This window comes from Heloderma suspectum, chromosome 2 (assembly GCF_057233095.1).
Source record: "Heloderma suspectum isolate Gila_16-S chromosome 2, 16-S_ref, whole genome shotgun sequence".
NCBI lineage: Eukaryota > Metazoa > Chordata > Lepidosauria > Squamata > Helodermatidae > Heloderma > Heloderma suspectum.
In genome coordinates this window covers 1,674,069-1,690,355 of record NC_139459.1, presented here as the reverse complement: position 1 = coordinate 1,690,355, position 16,287 = coordinate 1,674,069, and the positions used below count along the sequence as shown (strand labels likewise).

General features: G+C 52.3%; 1 protein-coding gene and 1 long non-coding RNA gene across 4 annotated transcripts in view; both read left to right on the top strand.

The window, feature by feature from the left end:
* The window catches only part of LOC146351847 (uncharacterized), a 1,244,848-nt gene that overhangs the window by 1,058,768 nt on the left and 169,793 nt on the right, over positions 1 to 16,287 (top strand). The gene's annotated exons all lie outside the window — the stretch shown is intronic.
* RUSC2 (RUN and SH3 domain containing 2) overlaps positions 3,086 to 16,287 on the top strand; it is a 61,306-nt gene continuing 48,104 nt past the window's right edge. For all 3 annotated transcript variants that reach the window (XM_084832694.1, XM_084832696.1, XM_084832695.1), the window contains exon 1: positions 3,086 to 3,734. The gene's annotated coding sequence lies outside the window, so the exon portion shown is untranslated. The remainder of the gene's footprint in view (positions 3,735 to 16,287) is intronic.

Genomic DNA, 16,287 nt, shown 5'->3' with positions numbered 1-16,287 from the left:
TTTTTCGTTCCCTTTCTATCCCTCTTCTAATTACTGGAAGGATGGATGAGAAAACTATCTGGGCCCCAAAGTTCTTGAGTTTCCTTCCCAAAGCTTCAAAGCCTGACGTGATCTCTTCGTAACTCCGCTTGGCGGTATCATTTGTTCCCACATGGATGAGAAGAAAGGGATACCTGTCAGTGGGCTTTATGAGTGCAGGCAACCTTTCAGTCACGTCTCTAATCTGTCCTCCCGGGAGACGACATACCTGGCGATTCCATGGGTCTTCGCGACATACTTGGGTCTCGATCCCACACAGCAAGGAGTCTCCCACTACTACCACTCTTCTTCTTTTTGTAGGCCTGGGTTTCATCGCCTCTGTTTGACTGACCTTCAGCCTCTTGCTCACTCTCATGCAGGTTCCCCTGTGATTCTTCCTCTGCAGGCTGTCCTCCAGTCTCATCCGCAAGTACCTGGAATCGGTTCCACAGCTCCACTGCTTCCACTGGTGCAGAGTGGTGTCTAGTTCTTCTTCTCCTGTCACCCTTTTCCAAGGAGTATCCTCTACTCCATTTTTCTTCACCTCAGCATTTCCCACTGCCTCATCTTGCTGTTGCTCCTCAAGCTTCTGGTCTGCCCTTTGCTGCTGTAGTTCCCCCATTCTGTCCAAGAACTCTTCGTGTTCTCTTATTCCCCGGAGGGTCGACAGTCGCCGCTCCAGTCCACTTACTTTTTCCTCCAGCAGCGTGATCAACTTGCACTTGTTGCAGGTGTCGGCCATGTTGTTCTCAGGCAAGAAAACAAACATGGCACACACCGTGCAGGTCACCACCACTGGAGGGTCCTGTCCTTCCATTGCCTCTTTTCCCTTTTTGTGTCTAGCTTTGTGATTGTTCTAGACTAGCCTGCGCCTGCTCCTCTACTCACCAGAGGTTAAAAGCAGAGTCCCACTGGTGTGGAAGTGTGTGTTACAAGACAAATGAATGAAAAAAAAGTTAGTTAAAAAATAAACCTCCCCTGGCCAACTCCTGTTTGCTCCCCCTGTCCGCTCGCTCTGTTCGCTCGCTCTCTGGGAGCTTGCTTGCTTCTGTAGTCCCTGGACCAGCTGGAGCTGCTTCCTCTGCTCTTCTGTGCTCAGCTGGGAGGCAAGAAACAGAGGATCATGTCCTGGGACTGTGTGTGTGTGTGGGGGGCTGTGCCTTCCTTCCCCAGAGGGCCTGCTTGGCTCCTCCTCCTCCTCCCAGAGCCTCAAATGTTTCCATCTGTTGACACAGATAAGGAGAGGTTTTAACCGCAGCTGAAAACTCCAAGGGTTAGTGCCATCCCGATGGGCTCTTGTGGGGGGAATTCAAAACAACAAGAGGATCTATAGTAAGCGACCCCCTCCCCTGGATGCTCTGGAGTATAAATAGGGCCCACCACAGCAGGCTATTCTAATTCTCTGAATGCATCAGGCATTCATATGTGAGACAGTGTTAAAAATAACCCCTGTAGCTCAGCTGCGAAGTGTTGCCACCAGATTACTGGGCCACCGAGCTCAGCAGAGCTTTTCTTCTTGGAGCGGGGGCGGGGGGAGGACGAACTATGGTTCGTCAGGCTTGCCCTGGGCAGGCTTGCGTTCCCAGAGGGGGGAACTCTTGAGCTGCTGCTGAGGAAGAGGCTGCTGGATCAGCCCCGATAGCAGGGGCGTTTCTGAGCCTTCAGGCCTCTTTCCCAGGGCCCTGGATCTACTCCACAGAGTGTCAGTGGAAGGCTTTTCTTTCTCAGCTTAATTGCCTTGCAGGAGGCAATTCTGAAGGGGATAGCAGCTGGGGAGGGAAGGGTTAACTCTCCCCTTCCCACATGCTGCAGCACCCCCCCAACACACACACACACCCCACCACCACTTTCCTTGCATAGAAATTAAGCGTAGAAAAAGACCTTTTCCATTGGTTTGGGATGATCTGAGCCAGGTTGAAAATTAACTGAAGAATTTATTTTATGTTATTTTGAGATGGTTTAGATAAGAAAGTAATTGGAGGGCTTTGCCTCCTGCGAAATTTCAGTACACCTGACTAGTTATTTCCACATTTGCATATATAAGTGTCAGTGAGCATATGTGGATTTGTGTCTTGCTGGCTGGGGCCCTGGATCTCTGTCTGGCCTTGTGATCTCCCTGCCGGTGGGTCCTCGGTGTGGTCAGCCAGGGGTCCCGCGGTGTGGTGCCCACCTTGCCTGGTGGGCCCACGTGGCACTCACTGCTGGAGTGGGCAGGAGGGGTGGCAGCATCTCTCTGGCCACAGCTGTGTGGGAGGCCCTGGCTCAGCCAGGAGCTGCCCTTTCCAGACCCCCAGGGGGCTGCTGCCCATCAGAAGGGGCTTGCTGCTTCACTGGAGTCTGCCTGCTGGGATTGGGGCTGGCAGCGCAACGCCTTTGGCCCAGAGGGCTCTCGCTCTCACCCTCTCTTAGCCGGGGTGGGGGCAGGCTGAGCTAAGAGGCTCCTTGTTGCTTCCCCTGCCCTTGGGCTCTTCCGCCACACCACAGGCCAGCCGTCCCGTGGCCTCCCCACCAGGTGCTGCTGTAGGTGAAGGCTTGGCCTGAGCCGCCCTTCAGAGCTGGCTGGGGCCGACCTGCGCAGGGCTGGCCAGGGACACGCTGCTGCTTGGGGTGAAGGACGAGAATCCCCCTGCCCCCCCCCCCCGTTCCACGCAGACACTCCAGCAACTGCACGGGTGGGAGCTGCCTCTGCCTTTAGCACAGCAGGTGACGGGAGGCAGCATTCCCTACCGGCCCCAAGGGCGAGAGGCTGGCAGAGGGAGCGGAGGGCAGGCCGTGGGGCACTCCCCGCTCTCCAGCACTGCGCCACTGCCCCGCCCTGAGCATCCGCCGCCTGAGGCAGCGCCGCCCCTGCCAACACGCATGGCACGTGTGGGGAGATAGGGGACGTCCAGGCGCCCCACTGGGAGAAGGTTCGTGTGTGGAACACGTGTGCAGTTCTGGTCACTGCACCTAAAAAAGGGGTACGGTTGAACCGGGAAAAGTGCGGGAAGGGGCAACCAAAGCGACCCGGCGGCTGGGGCGGCTCCCCGAGGAGGAAGGGCACCGTGCCTGGGGCTCTCCGCTTAGAGGAGGGTGAGTCAGGGGAGACACGGCAGAGGGGCGCCTGGTGTGGGGAGCGCGGGAAGGGAGGCCTTTTTCTCCCCCTCCCCTGCTTCGCGCGGCCAGCCCGCGGGGTGCGCTGCCACGGGGCGGAGCGCGCCCCACCTTGGGCGGCCCCGTCAGAAGGGGCTGGGCGCAGGCGGCCGGGGCCGCTGGCCGGGGCGGTCCGCCGCAGGGGCAGCGGGCCGCGCGCTCAGGCCCCGCTTCCCGCTGCGGCAGCTGCAGGCCGCGGCGGGCACAAGGCGCTGGGCGGCGTGGCCGGCAGCCGGGCTCTGCCGCCGTGCTTGCCTGGCGGCGGGCGCCACAGGCTCCCTTGCCAGGCGGGGAACGGAGGCAGGCCGCGGCGGCGCGGCCGGGGGCCTCCGCGCGCCGGGCACCCGGCGGCTCCCTCGCGCCCGGGCGCCGCGGGCCGGGCTGCGGGCGCCGCGGCGCGCGGGCGGGCGGGGCCTCCCCCTCTCCCCGCGGCCGGGCGGGCGCGTGGGCAGGCTCGCGACGTCACGGCGGCGGCGGCGCGCGGATTGCGCAGCCCCACCGCATTGCCTGGGTTGCCGCTCTGAGGCGAGGACGCGCCGCCGGGCCCCGCGCCGGAGGAGAGGCGGCGAGAGTGCCCGGCCCGGGTGAGCGGGGCGGGAGGCAGCGCCGCGGAAGGGCGGCCGGAGCTGCCGGGGGCGGCGGCCGGAGAGCCCGCGCCCCTCCTCAGGGCGCCGGCCCCAGCCGCCGCCCCGGCCTGCTGAGCGGCGCGCGCCGGCCGCGCAGGGCGCCCCCGCTCGCTCTGCCGCGGGGGCCGGGGCGCGGGCGCCAGGCGCCGCCGCCGCCGCCGCCCCCTCCGGCCCTCCGCGCTGCGGGCCGGCCGCCTGCCTTTGTGCGCTCAGGGCGTGTCTGCCGCCGCGCGCGCGGGGCGGCGGGGGGTCGCGGCGCCCCGGCCCGGCGCCTGTGCCCCGCCCCTCCGCGGGGGAGCGCCGCAGCCAGACAAAGGCGCTGCTCCCGCAGGGGCGGCGGCGGCAGGGCGAGGGCGAGGAGCCGACGCGGGCGGCAGCCAGGGATGCTGAGGAGGCGGCGGGCGGCGCTGCGCTTCCTCGCGCCGCCGCGCCTGCCGAGATCGCCGGCGAAGGGCGCGTGGGCAGCGGCTGCCTCCGCCGGCAGAGCGGTCCAGCGCGGGCCGCGGCAGCGCTCCGCGGGGGCAGCTCCCCCGCCTGCGCCTTGCGTCTCCGTCGGAGCGGGCAGGTTGGCCGCAGCGCGACCGAGGCGGCTCGCCCGCTGTCGCCGCTGTCCTCGGCGCAACCTTTGCGGCTGCTTCGGGCGGGCGGTGTCCTTCTTCCCGCGAACCCCGAGTCAAGTTGGCGCTGGATCGTGTCTCCTCCGCCTGTGCGACCAGGGGAGAGGGGGCTGCCATTCCAGGGAAGCCGCGAGGTTCCCACGGTCGCTCCGTGTGGTCCGTGGTGTTTGGAGCAGGGGGCGAGGGGCGTGGGGGCCCTGCGCAGGATGGCCAAGGCGGCGTCTTGGGCCCAGCTGTGCTTGGGAGGGGTTGTGGTGCTGCGCCCTGGGCCGTGCTGCCTCCGCGCAGGGCCGTGCTGGGCGGGAGGCAGAGGCCTGGGGCGGGGGGTGTTTTCCAGGCTGCAGGTGCCTCCGAGGCAGGCTAGAGCAGAGGGCCTCGCATTCCTTAGGCTGGCGGCAGAGGGGCGGCGATGTAGCGGCAGCGGTGGCAGGGCTGTGCGTGTGGCTCCCAAGGACTTCGGCTGAGCCAGGCCTCCTTCCCCAGATCCTGACCCACTCATGGCATTCAGGTGGCACGGTCCTGAGCCTGCAGGCTGAGCCACAGCACTGGAAACGGTGTGGGAAGGGTGCTGGCCCTGTCCTGGGAGCCCATCTTCAGCAAGCTGCTTCCAGCCTCAGCTCCCCAACCGTAAAACGGGAACAATAGAGGAGCTGGGTTCGGGGGTCTGGAGGATGAGTCGGGATTTGTACTGTTGCACAATGCAGATGTATTCCTACTGATGATGAAGACGATGGACATATTCTCTAGCTGGCTCTATGTGTCTGGGTAGGCACACTCCTGCAAGAGCTTGTGTCAGGGCTGAGTGTTTGCCGGTGTCTGATCCTAAGAGCCATCCCAAAAGAAGCCAGGGTTACGCTCTGCCACCGGGGATTGCCAAGGCCGAGCCGCTGGGCCTGTTGCTTCCTCTGTGCCAGCAGACTGGCTGGAGGGACGGTGCTCTGGGCACAAGAGACCCAGCCAGCCTTTCTTTCTCCCATGCCTCAGTGGGCACAGCCAGCCTTCCACAAGGATTAGGCTGAAGCCATGGGGGCATGTGGCCCCAAGCAGACTTGAGCCTGACAGAAAGAATCCTTCTGCTCCTTATTACTTGTATTGCTGTTTTGATCTGCAGAGATCGTTGTATCTTCCTTGTAGTCTCCTCCCTCAAAATAGCTCACCACTACGCCCATTTTAGAGGTGGGGTCACCTGAGGCTTCTATGCTAAAGGCCAGCTGGGGAGCCAGGCGTTCCAGGCCCAGCTTCCTAACTCCCGGGCCATGCAGGGCCTCTGGCTTTCCCAACGCCAGCCTCAGATTCCTTCGAAGCTGTGTGCAGTGGGATTTTCGCTTGGCATACCTCTCCCCGCTCCCCACATTGACCTCAGTTTCTGCAGACGCAAGGAGGGCACAGAAGCAGCTGCCTTGCACCCAGCCAGACCACCGCTCCAGCGCTCAGTCGGCCTGGTGTCAGCGCCTGGCAGATCGAGGCGTTTGCTGGGCCTGCGAGCCCCCGTGGCCCCTGCGGCTGGTGCGCCACGTGCCCTCCTGGCAGTTGTGCTGGTGGTCCTGTGCTTGTGGGCTCGCGGGGGGGGGGGCAGGGGAGCAGCCCTGAGATGAGTCAGGAGCTCAGCAGCTCATTGTAGTGCCAGCACGGCTGGGCAAGCTGGCTTGTGAGCGCAAGGGCGGGGGAGGGGGCTCGCAGCGGCCCCACCGCTCCCAGCACTCGCCCTCAGTCTCAGTGGCGAGGTACTGAGCTGGGGGCTGAACACCCACTTCGCTCCCTGGCTCATTACAGCCCCTTTGCTGGGTCAGTCTGCTCGTGTGCATGGGGGCAGCTGCAGCAGTGCCCCCACCGGAGGGGTGTGTGTGCAAGCAGCAGCAGGCATTAGAGGAACGCCCAGGGCAAACTGATGCCCCACCCATTTTTGGAGCAGGCTCCGCATCGTTGCGCTGGCTGGCACCAGCGGCTCTCCAGGGTTCCAGGTGGGCTCTTCCCCGGAGATGGTGGGGTTGAACTGGAGCCATTGCAGGCAGATCGGGTGCCCTGCTGCGGGGCTATGGCCGTTCCCATGCAGTTCTGTCCCTTGACGGAGAGCGCCTGATTCGCATGTGTGGGGTGCCGGGTTCAGCCTCTGCCTTCTCCTGTTATGTGGATTGCAGCAGCTGCAGCAGCAAGGCTGGGACAGAAGGTCTCTCTCTGCCTGAAGCCCTGGAGAGCCACTGCCAGTCAGAGCAGGCAGCACCAGGCTCGATGGACCAAGGCAGTGATTATGCAGCATAGGGGGAAGTACATGCAGTGTGCTGTTGGGGCCAGGTGCTCCTGGGAGTCAGAGCAGGTAATGGCGTTTCCTTATCTCATGCCTCTTCATAACAGCCCTGTGAGGCATGCTGTTGCTGCTGCTACTCCCGTTTAACAGAAGGGAAACTGAGGACGAGAGAGAGCAACTTGGGAAAGCCTGATTCAAATCTCACTTCCATTAGAAACAACTGAAATCTCAATTCAGTTAGACTTGGGGACTTTAGGGAAGCTGTGCTCCCCCCTGTCCACCCCCAACACACTTCACAGGGGTTCTTCTGCCATCTGAGGTCTAGCAGGTGACTCCTGGGAAAAGGCCTTCTTGATGGTGGTGCCCCAGTCGTGGGATGCTTTGCCCAGGGAAGCTTGCCTGGTGCCTAATGTGATTCTGTTTCGGTGCCTGGTGAAGACCATTTTATTTGGTAGAGGAGATATGATAGCGCTCTTCAAGTACTTGGAAGGTTGTCACAGAGAGGAAGGCCAGGATCTCTTCTCGATCATCCCAGAATGCAGGACATGGAATCATGGGCTCAAGCGACAGGAAGCCAGATTCCGGCTGAACATCAGGAAAAACGTCCTGACTGTTAGAGCAATCTGACAATGGAACCAATTCCCTAGGGAGGTGGTGGGCTCTCCCACACCGGAGGCGTTCAAGACGAGGCTGGACAGCCATCTGTCAGGGATGCTCTGACCTGGATTCCTGCATTGAGCAGGGGGTTGGAGTCGATGGCCTTGTGGGCCCCTTCCAGCCCTACTGTTCTATGATTCTATGATTTTTTCAGGCCTTTTTATTTAATTTGATCTGTTTTATCTTGGCAGAGTTTGTTGTTTCTTTGCCATGTCTAGTGATTTTACTGTTTTTAGTATATAGTTAAATGTGTATGTTCTTAATTTGTGTTATGGTGTTCTGAAATTTTGTCAGCCATCTTGAGAATGTTATTGAAGACGGGGGTGCAGATCAGTACAATAAATCCATAGCGTGAGCGAATGCACGCAAAGTGCTTTGGATGATCAGGACCGCCGTGTACATGCCGGGGGCGCAGCTGTAGTGGCGGGGCTGGCACGGCTTTTGCCTGGCACCCCATCCCTGATTCATGCTCTGCTGTGGTCCAGAGGCCAACAGCTCGTAGCAGAATTCTCTGGAGTTCTTGTGGTTGGAGGCCTGGCCTGGGCTTCTCATTCCTCTGGCTCTTGAGCGGCCTTTCTCATGTATGGGTTTAAAATAAGAATATTTTGCATGGGCTGTGCCCCCGCGCCTGCCCACTTTTCTCCTCAGGTCCAGAGTGGCTTCCCTCCCCTGAGCCTGTGGGCACCATGGAGGGCCCTGAGCAGCACATGCCTCCTTTCTTGCAGTGCATCGGCCTGCTGGCTCTTGCAGCATCTGTTGCCACTAAAGAGGCCTTTTGCAGTGCTGGCAGGAGCCAAGGGCCACGGCGGTGAAAGTGTTTTGGTTTACCCAGGCATTGTATTGCTGCTAGTCTTAGTCTGGCTTTGGCTGTATTTTTACTTTGATTTTTAGTTTGCTTTTTCAGTGCTGCCGTGCTCTTTTAGTTGCTTTAGATCCTGTTGCTTTTAGTCATGTGGGATTTTATTTGGTCATCACCATCACTGTTGACTTGTAAGCTGCCTTGAATCATCTAGGAGAGGGGTGGCAGGGGGGATATAAATGTATTAAATAAAAGTAAATAAATAGGAGCATACACTTTTGAGCAATAAAGAGAAAGGATGGATGAATGAATGTGAACACTTGCGTTGACATGTCCTTGGGCTTCCTTCTGGTCCAATAAATAGCCCGCAGCCCCCTCCCCCACGGGCCAAATTTCATGCTGCTAAGAAGAGGCAGGGCTGCATTTCCCTCAACTGGCTCATCACCCTTTTTGGTTCCATGATCTAATCCTGCTGATAAGTCATCCCTCGCCCTTCATGGGTCCCTGCCCATGCATCACAGCATCCCAGTCATGATGAGGGAACTTGTAGCCCTTCAGGTGGTTGCTGGCCTGGATCCCTAGGGGGAGGGGCATGGCTCCATGGTAGAGCCCCAGCTTTGCATGTAGAAGGTCCCTGCTTTAGTCCCTGGCAGTGTCTCCAGGTAGGACTGGAAAAATTCCTGCTTGAAACCTTGGAGAGCTGCTGCCAGTCAGTGTTGACAATACTGGGCTAGATGGACCGAGAGGGGTCGGACTCTGTACAGGGCAGCTTCCTCTGCTGGCACATCCTCTTCCTGGCATGTCCTCCTGGCATGCCTCCAAGGGTTTTGCTGTGCATGGCAGGAGAGCATGGCTGTGCTAGTGGCATCTGTTCTGGTCCCAAACAGAGGACTGGGACGGAGGCCATGCTGTGCAAGGGCCTGTGGTGTGCCCCACCTGGAGCGCGTAAAGGGAGGGAAGAGGTTGGCTGTTGAGAGTCGGCTTCTAGTTATTTGAGGAGTGTTTAGATATGCATGATACTGAGCCAGTTCAAGGGAAATAATCACATGTCTCCCACTAACTCAAATCAGTCCATGGCAGCGTAAACAACAAGAATGAAGGAGGAGTCCTTAAAGCAGGATTTTACTGCCACTAGTCCTCAGTTGTTTATTTTTATTTTAATCGAGGCACACAGGCAACTTTGGGGAGATGCCAGGGGATGCTTGATCCAAGTCAGAACTGCCACTCCCCCCCTGCCCTCCTCTGGGTTAGAGCATGGCCCATCTACTTTTGCCTCTCCAGCTGTTTTCTGCTCTGAACAACTGAAGTGTGGTTCCTCATCAGTGGCTAGGAAACACTTCTAAAATGGGCCCAGAGCACTTGAATGCCCAAGCAAAATGAGAAGTTATTTATCTAGAGCTATTAGGAAAGAGAAGATCGGACACCCAGATAAGTACCATGTGGGTAGCTGCTGAAACCAGGGTTTCCCTCAAATCTGAAAGCCCTTTCTCCCTCATCTCCAAGCTGCAGCTCAAGAGTTTTCAGAAGCTGCCTGAAGCAGTCATTTTAAAGGAGACAAATACAAGGGGAGCTGGAAATGTGAGCTCACCTGTATGGCCAGGGCAGTCCTAAGATTCTGACATTGTAAGGGTGATCTTGGTGTGGTCTTTGTGGATTTCTGTGATATCACATTAACCTGATTTCTGACAGGAGCAGGATTTACTTAAAAGTCCTGGTGGATATCTGTAATAATGGAGAGCACACAACATCCATTTTAATGCAGCATGTGAACTGGCCAGTCAGTGACTCTTTGGCCAGGCACACTCTTGACTGGTTTTTTGCTAGCCAGGATGAACGTGATCTGCGTGTAGGGGAGTTCAAAAGAACTCTGATGATCTGGACAGAACGTGACTTCATAGGATTTAGATTTGCTTGGATTCTGAACCTCTGCTGGAGTGGGGACTATTAAAATGGTCCGCCCTTGGAGATTAACGAATCCAGAAGGATTCCTGAATGCTGTGAGGGATTTTCCAGCCACTAGAGCTGGCAATCAAGGAGAAGACGAGGATTAAACTTTTGAAAAGCAAATTGCCAATGTTCCAAGGAAGCAAGATGTAAAAGTAATGGGGGACTTCAATTTCCCCGATACTTGTTCTGCAATATAAATATAAATTCTGCAAAACATGGCTGCCATTTCCAGTAAAAAAAGAAAAAAAGTGATAGGCTACGTAAAGATTTACGTAGCCTATCACGGCTAGATTTTAAAAAAATACCGTGATAGGCTACGTAAATGTTTACATAGCCTATCACGGCTGAGTAAAAAAAAAACCCCGCGCGTACGCAAATGGCGGTGCCCATGGGCGCCGCCATTTGCATTCCTTATTTTGGCACGTCTAGTCTACGTAAACATTTACCTAGACTACGGCGAAAATAAGGGGAACACAAATAGCGCAGACGCTATGCTATTTGCGTTCCCCTTATTTTCGCCATAGTCTACGTATATGTTTACGTAGACTAGACGTGCGAAAATAAGGAATGCAAATGGCGGTGCCCATGGGCGCCGCCATTTGCGTACACGCGGTTTGTTTGTTGTTTTTTACTCAGCCGTGATAGGCTACGTAAACATTTACGTAGCCTATCACAGCTGACTGCAGGGACGCAAACAGCGGCGGCTACAGCCGCTGCCATTTACAGCCTGGCCGGCCAGGATTCAGGGGTGGAGGGACAGCGCCTCCCCCCAGGCCAGAATTTCAGGGGGGAGGGACGGAGCGCCTCCCCTCCGCCAGAATTTCGGGGGGAGGGACGGAGCGCCTCCCCTCCCCCGCGAATCAAATTTCGTTCAAGGTAAGTGACTTTCGTACATCCCTACCTACAAGGCCATCAAGTCCAACCCCCTGCTCAATCTAGGAATCCAAGTCAGAGCATCCCTGACAGATGGCTGTCCAGCCTCATCTTTTTTTTAAATACTTTTTATTTATTTTTGTCTTTATAAATGAAATAAACAATACCAACAACCTGATCAATAACTACAATTTCCCAACAATACAATATTCTTAGGAGGACACAATAACGAAAAGGAGAAGAAAGGAAAAGGAATTTTTTTTTTCTTTTTCTTTTTTAAAGGATTAAATTTAAACTCCAATACACACGGGCTTTAGATCCCATTCTATTTTAAAAACTATACCTATAGCATTAGCAATATTACAATTTAATAATCAACCTTACATTTCAATATCATATCATCAGTCTTATAGCAAGGAAGCAGGCCTATAATTCATTCCCAGTAACCATATAATAGTAATAATAAAGCTTAACAGTTTAACCAACCAAAAATCTTACTGAGTAGTCTTATAGTAATGATGATAATAATAATAGTAATAATAATAATATGAAATTATAATGTTATATAATAATAAAGCTTGGAAGCAACCTCACAACAATCAGTGATATATTTTATACTAGATATATAAATGAGTGCATAATACACCCTCAAACAATATATTTGAATACAGTATATCATACCCATTTTAGAGAACGAGAATTTAAAGAAAAATAAAAAAGACGAAAATGAAAGAAAGCAATCTCTGGCCTAGCCTGAATCATGCAGGCTAAACATAGACAGTTAACAAAACTTGTTTAAAGATTCCAGTTCATGGGGCTGGAACAGAAATCTCACACATTTTTATTTATTTATTATTGCATTTATATCCCACCTTTTTTCCTCTTGCAAGGAACCCAAGGCGGCTTACATTATCCTCCTCCTTTCCGTTGTATCTTCACAACAACAACCCTGTGAGGTAGGTTGGGCTGAGAGTCTGTGACTGGCCCAAAGTCACCCAGTGAGCTTCCATGGCCAAGTGGGGACTAGAACCCGGATCTCCCGGCTCCCAGTCCGTCACTCTCACCACAGGATATTTTAAGTGATATTGTAAGTTAATTTGTTTTGCCAGGTTTTTCGCCTGGATGAATTGCCTTCTTTTATCAGCCACCATTTTGATGTAATCTGGAAATAACATAACTTTATCCTGTTTCCAAAAAAGACTTCCATCCTCTCTTGCCAAACGCAGGATATAATTCTTTGTGGAGATTCTTGCAAATTGGACTATAATCGTACAGTCCCTTTAGCATTTGGCACACAAAATGCCTGCTCATTATCAAGTAAATAATCAGATGTCGCAGGGAGTATCTCATGCAAAAGCTTGTCTACAAAGGTAGGCAAATTTATATCACTAGGCAAATTTTTAATACTAATAATACATACGTTGGATCACTGCGTGAAGGCCTCCAGTTGGGAAATTCTGACAGAGAAATGTTTGAAAAAAGCTTGTGTCATACTTTCGTTCGTTGTCAGCCTATCTTGTAGCTCGTTAACCTTCGCCTCCATTTTTTGCCAAGAAGTGTTGATTAAATCCACAGCCCATTGCAGGGCGGTGATGGAATTTTGAATTGAATCCAACCTCTTGGCTTGCTCCGCAAATTGCGAAGATGAAGTTTTTATCAAAGTAAATAATTCCCCTATATCTTCTGTTCTCGGAGCTTTTGCCAAGGGAGGTACGGGGGGAGTGGGCGGTAATGCAATTCCTTTCTTTCTCCTTGCCGAAGCCATGCTTCTCTTCAAACAAGAGAAATATTGTTGATATTTCTTAACAATATTGTTGATATTTCTTAAACCATCCCTTGGATGTTGTTGATAGTTCTTAATCCATATATTACAATGGAACACATCAGCCCTGTTTTCTCCTATTAGATAGGAGTTTCAGAACAGCTTTTTGCGATGGTTAAGCTCTGGGAGGGGTCTCGGAATCCAGCCCCACTGCCTCGTGGAGAGTACTTTTCTCCAAGATCTTATCCAGATGCTGCCTTGCCCCCCCTTTTAATTCCAGGGGGAAGATGAAAAGGTTTTTCAACCTTTTAAAAAGCTGTTTGAGATAGCGTCCCGCGGAGGCTGCTGCGAGGGCGACATTGGTTCCAATTGGAAGTCGGCTGTTCAGCCTCATCTTGAATGCCTCCATAGCGGGAGAGCCCACCACCCCCTAGGTCATTGGCTCCATTGTCGTTTTGCTCTAACAGGAAGTTTTTCCTGATGTTCAGCCGGAATCTGGCATCCTGTAACTTGAGTCCATTATTCTGTGAACTTCACACTGAGAGCAGACTCTGGGATGGTGGTTGAGGCATTCACTTGTCTGGTTTTGATGGATGAGTTTCATCTTGTTCAACCTGAGGATGTGGACAAGCTGCATGGAGGAGTGAGGCACGCCACTTGTTTCTTGGACCTATGTCCATCCTGGCTAGTGAGAGCTGCCAGAGGGAGACTGGACAGTTGGGTGATGGAGATTGTAAACCAGACATGGGGAACCTCCATGCTACAGACCAGATATGGCCCACAGAGTTTCCCTGTCTGGCTCACCAGCCCGCCCACTCCCCAGGCCCCCTTTCTCTGGCTAATAAGCTGTTATCTCTGATCAGCTGAGCAGGACCCCCCTCCCCTTTTAGACCTCTCTGAGGCCCTCCAAGGCTACGTTTGCGACGGTGGAAAGCAGCCAGCTTGGCTCCACAGTGGTTGCGAGGGGCAGAGGGAGGAGTCAGTTTCTGGAGCCCCCCTTCTGAGTTGTAGCCATGTTTACAGCCCCAGAGGGGCACTCTGGAGAATCTTGTGGTCCCTGGGATGCTCTTCTGGGATGATAGGATTGCTCTCTTAGTCTTTGAAATATTTGAGAGAATATATTATCCTCAATATAGAGGGAATTTTTCAAGCTAAATACACCCCAGCTTTGACAGAAATTGAAGGAGACATTAAATGTGGCTTGAATAAGCAGTATTTTACTTAAGACAGTTACCAACAGTACAGATGAATATTGTACCTAGACTTTAGTTTCTTTTTGAAAATGTTCCCATACCCTACAGCAATGGTTACGCTGAAAAAGTGGAATAAATTATGATTGCTTTTTCATGGAATAACAACATGCTAAGAATCTCTGCAAGAACGTTGCAAAAACCCATCAATAACTGAGGTTTGCATTGTTAAAATATATTTTATTATAAAACATCAATATTTAAAATATGAGCCAGGTGGTTAACCGTACAAATGAATTGCCTGCTCATATTTGGGAGCAAACTTGTTCTAAGATTCCTCTGCAGTACTTATTTTGGGCATACAAGAAGAATTTTAAGGAAATCCATGACTTGAAAGCCCATTCTATTATATTAGCTGTCTGGCAAATTTGGAATAAATAGAAATCTTGTAAAATCTCTTTGCTGCAGTCTTTTAAATATAATAATAAATGCCAACCAGTTGGTGACACAGAAGACTGGATTTGGTATAAAATTATGACATTTGCTGATGTGATAAAGCATGGAAAAGTAATAACTTTATTACTGATCAATAAGCGAAATGGGAAAAAGAAAGTCTTTGTAGCTTCAGTATTGTCAGTTAAAGAGTTTAAAGAATTAACGGTACTTGAAAGATGATTACCTAAGGGTATAAAACTAAGAAACTGTTATCTCATATTTATCAGATATTAATTGCAGCAGATACGGATGTTGTTGTTCAGTCGTTAAGTCGTGTCCAACTCTTCATGACCCCATGGACCATAGCATGCCAGGCCTTCCTGTCCTCCGCTAAGGAAATTATTTTAATTTAAAACAGGAAGAGATGTTAAGCACAGACATTTCTGTGGATCAGTGGAGACAATTTTTATAACTGACCTAAAATCTCCCTGTGACCCATATGTTAATTTAAAAGAAAATTTCTATAAAGTACTATATTGTTGCTACATGACACCACAAAAACAGGCAAAGATATATCCTAACATTAAGAAATGCTCGTTGGAAATGTTGGGAAACAGACTCAGACTTCTTTCATAAACAGTGGACTTGTAAAACACTCCTCCCACCCCACCTCTGGAAATTTCTGGGGAAAAGTTATAGCCTATTTGAACAGAATAATTGGATACCCTATACTTATGAACCCTATGGACATCTTGTTTGGATTTTTAGGGCACAATCCTATGCATGTTTAGACATAAAAAGTCCTAATACTCCCATGCTGACTGGGGAATACTGGGAGTTGTGGACTTCTTTTCTGTCTAAACATACATACGATTGCGCCCGTAATGGTGTCGTAAGAAACAAGCATATGGAAGTAGCAAGAAGCCTTTTAATAGCTGCAAAATTAGTCACAGCTGCCAAATGGCAATTAACCAGCACTCCTTCTTAAAGGAGTAGATTACTAGTAGTAGATTGAGCTTGGTAGCCCCATCGAGAGCATCTGGATCAAAATAAATGGAGGAAAGAATAAAAGGAACCTGGTGATCGGAGTCTACTACCGGCCACCCAACCAAGGAGAAGACGAGGATGAAACTTTTGAAAAGAAAATAGCCAGTGTTTTAAGGAAGCATGATGTAGTAATAAAAAGGTAAAAAGGTAAAGGTGTCCCCAACCAGTCGTGTCCAACTCTAGGGTGTGGTGCTCATCTCCATTTCTAAGCCGAAGAGCCAACGCTGTCCGAAGACGCTTCCGTGGTCATGTGGCCGGCATGACTGAACACTGAGGTGCACGGAACGCTGTTACCTTTCCCGCTGAAGCAGTACCTATTTATCTACTTGCAATTTCTTGCTTTCGAACTGCTAGGTTGGCAGAAGTTGGGACTGAAGACGGGAGCTCACTCCATCACGCAGCACTCGGGTCTCGAACTGCTGTCCTGCCGACCTTCCAGTCTGCAGTTCAGCATCTTAACAATTAAGCCACCACGGCCCCTGTAGTAGTAACAGGGGACTTCAATTTCCTCGATATTTGTTGGGAGACAAATTCTGCAAAACATGGCCCCTCCAGGAAATTCCTGACTTGTGTGGCGGATAACTTCCTCCTACAGAAAGTAGAGGAAGGAACTAGAGGATCAGCTATCCCTGATCCTAACCAACAGAGATGACTTAGTGGAGAAAGTAGCAGTTACAGGAACTCTGGGGGAAAGCGACCATGTTGCACTTGAGTTCTTGGTTTTAAGGGAAGCAAAAGCCGAGTGTAGTCAAACGCGTACCCTGGATTTTAGGAAAGCTGATTTTAATAAACTCAGAACAATGATCAGTAAGGTCCCATGGCAAGCGACTCTACGAGAAAAGGAGTCCAAGATGGGTGGGAGCTTTTAAAAAAGGAAATCTGACGGCACAATCACAAACAATTCCAACAAGAAGAAAAGGTGGAAGACAACAGAAGAAG